The 12140-nt window shown below is 45.5% G+C and overlaps 1 pseudogene; it reads right to left on the minus strand.

The window, feature by feature from the left end:
- Positions 1 to 216: 216 nt before the first annotated feature.
- LOC125533084 (uncharacterized) lies at positions 217 to 2491 on the minus strand (annotated as a pseudogene).
- Between the last annotated feature and the right edge of the window lie 9649 nt (positions 2492 to 12140).

Raw genomic sequence — 12140 nt, forward strand, 5'->3', positions numbered from 1 at the left:
AAGAAAAAACACATATTAGTATTAGCCATTAAAATACAAATGGAGATGGTAAACACACAAAAGGTGTATGGCATTGGATCATTACATTTCGTTCTTCCCACGATGATCTTTCATCTTATGAAAACGATCAACAATCACTTCATTAGTAATTTCGTCTAGCAGTCCCTTTTCCACAAAGCGAATTAGGCTATGGCTCAAATAATCATCACCAATTTTTTACGCAAAGCATTCTTCACAATCTTCATAGCTGAAAAACATCTCTCAACAGTGGCAGTGGCAACAGGAAGAGTCAAAGCTAGCTTCAAAAGCCGATATACCAAAGGATAGGAGAGGTGCTTCCTTGTATCCACCATCAGTTTAGCTAGATCACCTATTTTTTCCAAGCTAGAAAACCTTGTATCATGGAGTATATTATCTATGTAGAGACCAAGTTCATGCTCAAGAGTCACCATATCTTTGTGATTAAAGTCATCAGGATAATGTTTAGCTAATTTCAGCAACTTCACCTTGTCAAAACGACAAAATAAATCACTTGGGCTCAAAGCAGACATGCATAGAAGCAACTCAGAATTTACCTCATTAAATCTGTCATTAAACTCTTCTCCTAACAGATCCAGAACAACAAAGAAACAGTCAACGCGGTAATAATGTTCATTGTTAATACCGGTCTTTTGTCTTGGCTTCTTTGGGTTAACATAGGTATCATGTCCAGTACTGGAATGTCATGTTTCTCACAGAAACAATATACCTTCCTCATAAGAGAATCCCACCCTTCATTGGTTCTGAGCTTTTCTAACTCCTGTTTAGTTGATTCCACATCTGAAATAGCATTTACAATGTCTTTATCCTTTCTTTGTAAGGTTTTTGACAGTCCATTTGTTAAAGCTAATAGCATCATCATCATATGTAAGAAAAATGCAGAATCAAAAGTCTGGAAATATTTGAGAAGACCTCTAGCTTGACGCCTCTTTCCAGTATCTGTGTCGTCTTTCTCAACATATTCTAGAACTTTAACCACTGACGAGAACATCTTTGACAAACCCAACAATGTTTTATAATGGGAGTTCCATCGAGTGCCACCTGGTCTCTGAAGTGATAGTTCTTGATTTAGTCCCGTTCCTGTAGAGATCTCTCCACAACCAATTGCTTTCCTCACTTCTTCTTGATGATGCTCACGAAGTTGGTCTTTTCTCTTGCAAGATGCTCCCACGACATTCAGCAAAACTGAAACCATATCAAAGAAATCTCCTACATCGAGTATCTTTTTTGCAATAGCCACAACAACCAGGTTGAGTTTATGAGCAAAACAATGTATATAATATGCTGAATTGTTCTCACTCGTAATTTTAGCTTGAAAACCATTAAACTCACCAGACATATTACTTGCGCCGTCATAACCTTTGCCTCTAACTTGTTTAATATTCAAACCAAGTTGCGAAAATAATAAATCTACGCAAGACTTGAGATAAGAAGCTGTTGTCTCCTCCACATGGACAACACCAACAAACTTTTCTTGGACCGGCGCACATTTATCAACGTATCGGAGCACAACTGCCATTTGTTCTTTGTCGGAAACATCTCGACACTCATCAACTAATAAGCTAAAAGCACCATTACCAATTTCTTCCATCACGTAACTCAATATTTCTTTTGCGAAACACTCGGTAATATCTCTCTGAATTGTTGGAGACAACAACTAATTATTCTCTGGAGCATTCTTGAAGGCCTTAGCAACGACATCATTTTGCTTAATAGTGCAATCCAACAACTCACGGTAGTTTCCTTTATTTTCAGAATCTTTAGATTCATTGTGACCACGGAAAGGTTGCCCCTGATGCAACAAGTATCGACAAACGTCAATTGCAGCATTTAAGCGGATGAGATGCTCATTCTTTTCAATTTCGCTTTTTCTATGCATGGCTGCAGAGATTGATTTATCTTTTTTTAGTAGATCCTCACAATCCTTGAGTGCTCTGTTGTGAAAGCTATTACGATTGCCGACATGAGTCACAAATCGCTCTGGCTTGTTCCAACTGTTGAAGCCTTCCACTACAAATGCATCATGCCCATGGTGGCTATCTTTGATGTTGTCTCTAAACAAATAGCAACATAAGCAATGGGCCTTGTGCTCCTTCTCGCTGTACTCTAGCCAATATGCATAATCGTCGTACCAATCTGCATTGAACCTCCTCCTCTTCTTCTTCTTCCCAAACTCTCTGTATGGAAAGTCAATGTCAGGCTGATTAGGTCCCCAAATTAGATACTTTCTTCTGATCTCATCACGCTGGTTTGGGTGATAATCTGCCATTCGCTTCCTTTTAGATGGATCCCGAGGAAGCTTGTTCAAGTCAATTAGTGCAGGCACAACAGAATTATGTCTTGGTACAGGTCTTGATGCATTTCCACTACCACTTGAACTGTTGGTGGTGACAGGAGGACCTTGGGTGGTGGTGTTGACATCTCTTGATTTCTTTATCAAATACTTCTCCATTATCTTCCTTCTTCCCTGTCAAATAGTTGAACTACTAATTGTAAAAATTCAGATACAAAGCATGCTAGTAGTAGCAGACTAGAACTAGAAGGTCAGCACACTTGCAGTAAGCATGTCAGTACTAGTAATAGAATGGTTTGCTTAATTGAATTGCACAGAAAATTCCCAAATTGTACAAATTAACCTACCAGTGGAGTGTCACACTAATCCTATAATTATTTTGTTAAAACCAAGAGTACATGCGTGATAGCATACTAGTACTGTACTAGTGGGATTGCATATTTTCATTTGATTTTACATAAGACACACCAACGAATCAACTAAGGAATAGGGACTGGAGTGTTTCGGGAAAACAGAATCAAGTACTTGAGCATTGAGTCTTTACCTAGGGGAGATGAGGCAATGAATCAGGGGATGAGAAGAGTTGCAGTCCTGCAGAGGTTGCTGCTGCAGACCTATGTAGGCCAGCGGCCGCGCCGAGGCTGCCGGCGGCCGGCGACCGGGCGACCGGTGAGTGGGCAGCCGCCGAGCTAGGATCGACCAACGACCAGAGTACCAGACCAATCGGAATCCTGGAGACCTCGAAGCACATGCGGTGGGCGGTGGCTGACGGTTCGCTTCTTTATCTTAATCCTTTTTCTAGGTATTAATTGATCTCCAGGAGTCGAAGCGGCAAGCGGCGGGCGGTTTCTACGATGCGTTCATCGTTGTGTGTTGCAGGACATGCACACCCGGACATTTTTTCTCGATTTGGCTTGCTTCTTTTATGGGATTTCGTAGAATGGCCGAAGGGACTGGGGGCACTTGCCCTGGCCCGACCGGGGGCCTGCTAGTTGCCACCTGATGTATATAGGGGACGACGGGAAATTGAGTGGGGGCCTGGGCCCCCACTCGTAACAACGTGTGTCCGCCTCTGGTAACAACGTGCGTCCGCCCCTGATAAACCCCGCTCCCTCCCCATCAGCTGGCAACCCCAACAGACGCCGTCCCGTCCGTTCGAGGAAGCCAAGCCATCGTGCAATCTGCGCCCTTGTCCAGCCAGCCAGGTCTTTCTCCTCTCTCCCACTTTCGCTTTCGCCTTCTACGTCCTATAAGGGTTTTGACTTCCAGGGTTTGCATGCAGTTCGACTTAGTACCAACTGACTTCCTTCCTGATCATCTGCGAAACAAATCGGGTTTAATTAGGTTCTTAATATTCGTTTGACTTGCCCGCTGAAACCGCCGAATCAATTGTATCTTGTACCTCTGCAATTCTGCATTATGGCAATACGAATGATTTTTGGATGCCTTATTAGTAGCTGTTTGATTTGATCAAGCTACGAAGTATCTTTATCAAGTTGGATATCTTCTTCATTGTGCCCTTATTATGCATGGTGCGATGATCAATTTCACTTGCAGGCCAAGAGCAAGGGGCGGGGCTATGGGCAACTCCGGCAGCACAGGTATGTTTCACTTGTCCGCCCAATTCAACTTCAGACGGTTCCTGCTATAAACAAAAAAACTCAGACGCAATCCACAACAATCCATTTCAAGTACATGTCAGGCTAAAAATACGATGTTACGGAAGTGCATTGTTGCTGCGTATGAGGCTGGCTGCCCTCTGTGCCTCGTCACTCTCGAGACAGCGGACCACTTGATGTTCGCATGTCCATTCGCGGGCGTGTTCTGGCAAAAAATTGGGATGTGCGTTGATGGGGCCTCAGTTTGCAGCTTGAACTCCCTGGCTGGGACAGCAATCAACGTTGTCGACTCTGGATTGGAGTTTGTGATGCTCTGTTGCTGGCAGCTGTGGAAGCATTGCAACGCCGTGGTCTTCCAGCGACAGGCGCCGTCCTTGGTCAGGGCCTTGCAGTGCTGTAGGGATGACGCTGAGCTGTGGCGTGTTCGCCTACAGCGCGACCGCCGGTCTTATGTCGACTCCTGGCTGAGGGCTCTTGCCCCCTAGGCTTGTTTTTCTCCGCGGGCTTACGCCCTGCTCGACTCGTTTGTACTCCCCAAAAAACTCTCTCTGTAAACATCTGGGATCCTAGTCCACCATGATCAATATATTCAGGTGGGGGAAACTCCCCCCGGTGAAAATTCAAAAAAAAAATATGATGTTGTACCTTTAAATTGAGGAAGCACTTGCCGTCACCATCATGCCGATGAATTGATGAGATGACTGTAAAACGTTGATGGAAGCGTTGAACCCTTTGCTCGGGCCGCGGTTGTATATATATGTTGTATGCCGTGGCTTACAAGAACCGATCGAGAGGAGATCTATCGTCATTGTTGCAGGAGGTTGAAAAAGATAAAACAGAAGAAGAGATAAAAAGCGATACAAGTTAAACAACTTTCCTATCTCTACACAATATCTTCTAACAATGACTGCATAATCATGTGTTGGAAAAAGGGGCTAAGGATCCCTCCCTTAACTTTCCGCTGTTAGGCAGAAGTGAGAACTCTCGGCGAATAAACTCAGATAGCAGATAGCACCCCGGCGGAGTCCCCATGGGGGGATTCAAGCGCGGGTGGGTGGGTGGGTGGACGGGTTGGTTTAACACCTGAACTCCTGCCACTGAGCTAGCACTTAGTTCTCACTATTTATTTATAGACATGAGAAAAGTGGCCTACAAACAAAAAAGAAGAGAGAAGTGTATGTACAGTCGTTTGTGCCCCAGATTCATGACGTGATAACTACCAAAATATATTATTGGCCACTATGGAGGAACTTCGTACCCTTCATGGGCGACGGTTGCGTGTTTATATAACCAGGTCGCGACCTCCTGGCATAGCGTACAAAGTTGGTTCAGATTACAAACTTGGAGAGAAAGAGATAAGGGAAGTTACAACCATATATGCGAATAGTTAAAGATCCTAGTCTATCTAGATTATCTTGGTTGGACTCCTTCTGCGATGCTTATCTCTATCGGTTCTGAACCTTTCACGTAGGTGGACCAATATTATGTTCAACATCCTCCCTTAATCACAACTTGGTCAAGTTGAGATTACGCTTGAACTCTTCAAAATTTCGTGTGGGCAAGGATTTGGTGAATCCATCTACAACCTGATCACGAGAATGGATAAAACGAATTTCCAACTGCTTGTTTGCAACTCGCTCTCTGACGAAGTGAAAATCAATTTCAATATGTTTTGTCCTTGCATGAAAAACAGGGTTAGCAGACAGATAAGTAGCACCAAGGTTATCACACCATAAACATGGGGCTTGAGTGATCTTTACACCAAGCTCTCGTAGCATGGACTGGACCCAGATGATCTCAGCTGTGGCATTTGCCAAAGCCTTATACTCAGCTTCAGTACTTGACCTTGATACAGTGGCTTGTTTCTTTGCACACCACGATATTAGGTTTGGACCAAAGAATACTGCAAAGCCACCAGTAGATCGTCTGTCATCTAAACATCCTGCCCAATCTGAATCAGAAAAGGCACTAACAAGTGTAGATGGAGACTTGTTAAAGGTGAGGCCAATATTAACTGTATCTTTCACATATCTCACTATACGTTTTGCAGCAGTCCAGTGAGTTGTAGTGGGTGCATGAAGAAACTGACAAACCTTGTTTACTGCAAATGATAGATTAGGTCTTGTCAGGGTCAGATACTGGAGTGCATCTACTAAACTTCTGTACCTGGTACTGTCATCCTGTCCCAAGGGCTCTCCTTCTGCAAGTGACAATTTTTCTATGCTCGACAATGGAGTTGGTGAAGATTTACATCCCTGTAACCCAACTCTTCTTACCAGATCAGTAGCATACTTTTCCTCAGACAGATGAAGACTGTTACCTTGTTTCTTAACTTCAATCCCTAGGAAGAAGTGCAAGTCACCCAGGTCCTTGAGAGCAAACTCAGCATTTAGATCCTTCAACAATCCTGATATAGCCTCGTCAGATGAGCTTGTAACAATAATATCATCAACATATATAAGAACGAATATGGATGTTTTCAGCTTGTTATAAATGAACAAGGATGTGTCAGACTTAGAAGGAACAAAGCCAAGAGTTTGCAATTTTTGACTTAGCCTTGAGTACCACGCCCTGGGAGCTTGTTTGAGTCCATATAATGCTTTATCAAGCTTGCACACATGAAACGGTTTGTTCTTGTTCTCAAAACCAGGAGGTTGTTTCATATACACTTCCTCTTCTAGAATGCCATGAAGAAATGCATTCTTGACATCTAGCTGGCGAAGGCTCCATCCCCTGGAAACAGCAATAGAGAGCACAAGACGAATATTTGCAGCTTTAACAATTGGACTAAAGGTGTCCTCATAGTCTATACCATACCGTTGTTTAAAACCCTTTGCAACAAGTCTGGCTTTGTAGCGATCAATGGTTCCATCAGCCTTCTTTTTTTACTCTAAAAACCCACTTGCAGTCAATTAGATTTTTACCATGTCGTGGGGGAACCAAATGCCATGTTTTATTTTTCAAAAGTGCCATGTGCTCTTCTTCCATGGCTGTTTTCCACTTCTTGTCACTAAGTGCCTCACCAAGAGTGCTTGGTTCATCTGTGGAGCAGTACAGACTGAATTTTGTTAGCTGTTTATAATTTACTGGTTTTGTTACCCCTTTTTGAAGACATGTCCGTGGAGCAGCAGCAGGCGAAGAGGGTGGTGCAGAAGATCCCGCTGCTGCGGTGTCAGGAGCAGCAAATCCCGAGGTGGATCCCGCGGCATCCCCCGCCTCGCGGCCAACCGCGCCAGATGGATCGTCTGTGCCGGCACAGCATGGAGACGTTGGAGAAGCGGCTGGATCGGGCGCAGAGAATCCTGGGCCACGGGAGACATCCGGTGCAGGCCCATCATGGTGCAATGATGAGGCAGACCCTGGCGGGATCGCACCGGATCGCATGCCAACAGCTGACAGGGCCGGATCCACCATGGGAGCCACGCTTGTCTCCTGTCGAGGCGGCTCCCCGCCTAGCGGCTGGCGGCGCACGTAGTGGCGAGGCCCATCAGCAGGCCAACGAGGCTCGGTGCGCCGCGTGGAGACGTCCGGGTGGTGAGAATCGGACGGATCGCCCGAGCCCGTGACAGCGCGCCGGGTGGCAGACGCGGGGCCGCTGCTGGATCAGCTGTCAGGCGGCGCGGAGTCCCGCGCGGCGCTGCCCCCATGCTGCGGCTCAGATCCCGGGGAGGATCTGCTGTTAGGCTGCTGTGGAGCTGATCCCGAGGCGGATCTGTCCCCCAGCCCTGGACACATAAAATGTAGCCTGTTTTGCTGATTTTCTTCACCGTTTTGAGTGGTTCCTGCACCATTTTCTGCGTAGTTCTCATCTGGATCATCATAGAACTCATGCACTTGCTTATGAACATTAGTCAACATTGGATCACTACAATCATTATCCCCATGAGGAAGGCCGGTAAGACTAGATGGCAGAAGGAGAATTTCTTTGCGAAGGAGTGCACCGACATTTGGGTGAAGTTCAAAGAAAGGAAATTTTGTCTCATCAAAAACAACGTCGCGAGAAATATAAACGCGACCAGTGGAGATGTCAAGGCACTTGACACCCTTGTGTTGAGCGCTATAGCCAAGAAACGTGCATTGCTTAGAGCGAAACATGAGCTTGCGGTTGTTGTATGGATGGAGGTTTGGCTAGCAAGCGCAACCAAACACACGAAGGGTTGTGTAATCAGGTTTGGTGTGGAGAAGACGCTCAATGGGAGTTTCATAGTTGATGACACGGCTAGGGAGCATATTAATGATATGTACCGCAGCAAGAAAGGCCTCGTCCCAAAACATTAGAGGCATGGAGGCATCGGCTAATAGAGCTAGGCCAACTTCAACAATGTGTCTGTGTTTGCGTTCAGCAGACCCATTCTGTTGATGAGAGTGAGGACATGACACGTGGTGAGATATGCCAATTTTCTGAAAAAACGAGTTTAGCTTCTCGTACTCCCCTCCCCAATCAGATTGGAGAGCAAGGATTTTGCAATCAAACTGGCGCTCAACAAGAGCTTGGAAGTTCAGAAATACTTGGAACACATCCAATCTTTTCTTAAGAAGGTAGATCCATGAAAACTTGCTGTAGTCATCTATGAAACTCACATAATACGTGTGTCTACCAACAGAGGAGGGGGCAGGCCCCCACACATCATAGAAAACAAGTTGTAAAGTCTTGGTAGAAACACTGGTAGAAATTGGATAAGGTAACTGATGGCTATTAGCCTTTTGACAAGAGTCACAGATTGTCTCAAGATCACGCTCTCCAACATACGGGAGCTTATTTTTTTAAGAAATCGCTCAACTAAAGAAAAATATGCATGTCCTAAACGATCGTGCCATCGTGTTGAAGACACTTTGGTGGCACTAAAAACTTGTTTATTGAATCTTCTAATATCCGGAATCAATGGGTAGAGCCCACGAATGCATCTACCTTGATATAGCACCTTCTTCGTTGCCTGATCCTTGATCAAAAAGAAGTAGGGGTGAAACTCAAAAAAGACATGGTTGTCAATGGCAATGCGATGAACGGAAAGAAGGCTTTTTGATGCACTAGGGACATGCAAAAAATTTCTAAGGTGAATTTTCCGATGAGGGGTTTTAATAATTGAGTGACCAACATGACTAATTTTCATACCTTCTCCACTTGTTGTGTGGATGTGATCTTTGCCACGGTAATTGTCGCGCATGGTCACCTTCTCCAGCTCACCGGTGATGTGGTTTGTGGTGCCGCTGTCGACATACCAATTGGTGTCGACGCCATAGGAGCCATCAGCAGCTCCGGCCACCTTCTCATCCTGCGACGAGTCATCTTCATCTTCCTCAAACCGATACCAGCAGTCTTTTGACGAGTGACCCGGCTTGCCACAGATTTGGCACCTAATTGTGTCAGGACGTGATCTGTTGTTGGAGCTGCTGTTGCGGCGGCCTCTGTTGTTGGAGGAGGAAGGCCGGCCGCCGCGTGTGTTGCTGGCGCCGCTGCTGTTGCTGCTGTGGGCGCCCCTGCCCTTGCCGTTCCGCGGTGGACCACGGTAACGAGAGCCCCCGCCGCGGCCGCGAGTGGCAGCGTTGGCAGAAGATTTGAAGCCACCTCCCGTGCCTTGGAAGAGAGCCACCCTCTGATCGAAATTGCTCATCTGTCCGAACAACTCGTCGAGGGTGACCGGAGTGGTCCTGGCGTCGAGGCCGGAAACCAGCTGCTGGTACTCCATGTCAAGCGCATTGAGGATATACGAGATGAGCTCATCATCCTTCAACGGATTGTGTAGGATCGAAAGTATGTCTAGAGGGGGGGTGATTAGACTACTTGACCAAATAAAAACTTAACCTTTTCCCAATTTTAGTTCTTGGCAGATTTTAGCTATTTTGGGACAAGTCAAGCAATCATCACACAATTCAAGCAAGCATGCAAAGAGTATATTGGCAGCGGAAAGTAAAGCATGCAACTTGCAGGAATGTAAAGGGAAGGGTTTGGAGAATTCAAACGCTATTGGAGACACGGATGTTTTTCCCGTGGTTCGGATAGGTGGTGCTATCCTACATCCACATTGATGGAGACTTCAACCCACGAAGGGTAACGGTTGCGAGAGTCCACACAGGGCTCCACCCAAGGGTAACGGTTGCGCGAGTCCACACAGGGCTCCACCCACGAAGGGTCCACGAAGAAGCAACCACCCACAAAGGGTCCACGAAGAAGCAACGTTGTCTATCCCACCATGGCCATCGCCCACACAGGAGTTGCCTCACTAGCGGTAGATCTTCACGAATTAGGCGATCTCCTTGCCCTTACAAACTCCTTGGTTCAACTCCACAATCTTGTTGGAGTCTCCCAAGTGACACCTAGCCAATCTAGGAGACACCACTCTCCAAGAAGTAACAAATGGTGTGTAGGTAATGAACTCCTTGCTCTTCTGCTTCAAATGATAGTCTCCCCAACACTCAACTCTCTCTTATAGGATTTGGATTTGGTGGAAAGAAGGTTTGAGTGGAAAGAAACTTGGGAAGGCTAGAGATCAAGATTCATATGGTAGGAATGGAATATCTTGGTCTCAACACATGAGTAGGTGGTTCTCTCTCAGAACATATGAGTTGGAATGGTGTGTGTGTTCTGATGGCTCTCTCACAGAATGATAAGGAGGTGGAGGGGTATAAATAGCCTCCACACAAAATCCAACCGTTACACAGTTTTCCAATCTCGGTGGGACCGAATCAATAAGCTCGGTCGGACCGAAAATGTAAACCTAGTGACCGTTAGAGATTTTCGGTGGGACTGACATGCAACTCGGTAGGACCGATATGGTTAGGGTTTGGGCATAACGTAATCTCGGTGAGACTGATTACACAAACTCGGTGAGACCGAATTTGGTAATTAGCTAACCAGAGAGTTGGTCAGGCAAACTCGGTGGGACCGATTTGCTCTTTCGGTGGGACCGAGTGGAACTCGGTGAGACCGAAAAGTTACAAAGGGGAAACACTGAGTTTACATTGCAATCTCGGTGGGACCGATTCGCTCTTTCGGTGAGACCGAAAAGTTACGAAAGGGAAACAGAGAGTTTGCAACCCCATCTCGGTGAGACCGAGATCCTTATCGGTAGAACCGAATTGCTAGGGTTTGGCAGTGGCTAATGACAAGTGAAACTCGGTGGCGCCGGATAGGAAGAATCGGTAGGACCGAGTTTGGCTTAGGGTTTAGGTCATATGTGGATATGGGAAAGTAGTTGAGGGTTTTGGAGCATATCACTAAGCACATGAAGCAAGAGGCTCATTAAGCAACACCTCATCCCTCCTTAATAGTATTGGCTTTTCCTAAAGACTCAATGTGATCTTGGATCACTAAAATATAAAATGAAGAGTCTTGAGCTTTTGAGCTTGAGCCAATCCTTTTTCCTTAGCATTTTGAGGGTTCCACTTTCACATCCATGCCATGCCAATCATTGAGCTTTCCTGAAATAATCATCTTGGAATAGCATCAGCTCAATGAGCTATATGTTGTTATGAATTACCAAAACCACCTAGGGATAGTTGCACTTTCAATCTCCCCCTTTTTGGTAATTGATAACAACATATAGATCAAAGCTTTGACAAATGATAATAAGCATGAAATATATCGTCGCTTTGAGAAGTATGTGATAAGTAAGAGCTCCCCCTAAATTTTTGCATATTTAAAATTTGCTTTGGACTGCAAATGCACAAGGAGTTAGAGTCATGGGTTACTCTTCCATGTCACATACATCTTGGTGGAGCGCTTAAAATGATAAGAATGAAATGCATGCACTCATCACCAAGAAAAGTGAAAGATCACATAAGATAGATAAGATAATAGCATTAAGCAAGCATTAAGTGTAGCTTATGATCAAACACATGATCATCAATGTCTCACAAATAATGACGTAGTATCTCAAGCACTCAAAAGCAACCGAGTTCGAAAAACCACCAAATAAAGCAAGAGAGAAAAGCAACACTCTCTCTCTCGAAGCCTATGATCTATACATCTTCTCCCCCTTTGGCAACAAGTTACCAAAAAGTTCCTAGAAAATGCATAGCACTAGATCGACGCTCAGGCTTGATCTTCAGGTGGTGGTGGAGTCCGGATCACTCCAAGGACGAAGGCTTCGGTAGATGCTGAAGTAGACGCTGGAGTTGGAGCTGAAGTAGATGCTAGAGCTGGTGGAACTGAGGCTGTGGCTGGTGCTGAGGTGGTGGCTCTTGTGTCA

Source organism: Triticum urartu, chromosome 1A (genome assembly GCF_056163025.1).
Source record: "Triticum urartu cultivar PI428250 chromosome 1A, HENAU_Tu73, whole genome shotgun sequence".
Classification (NCBI taxonomy): Eukaryota; Viridiplantae; Streptophyta; class Magnoliopsida; order Poales; family Poaceae; genus Triticum; species Triticum urartu.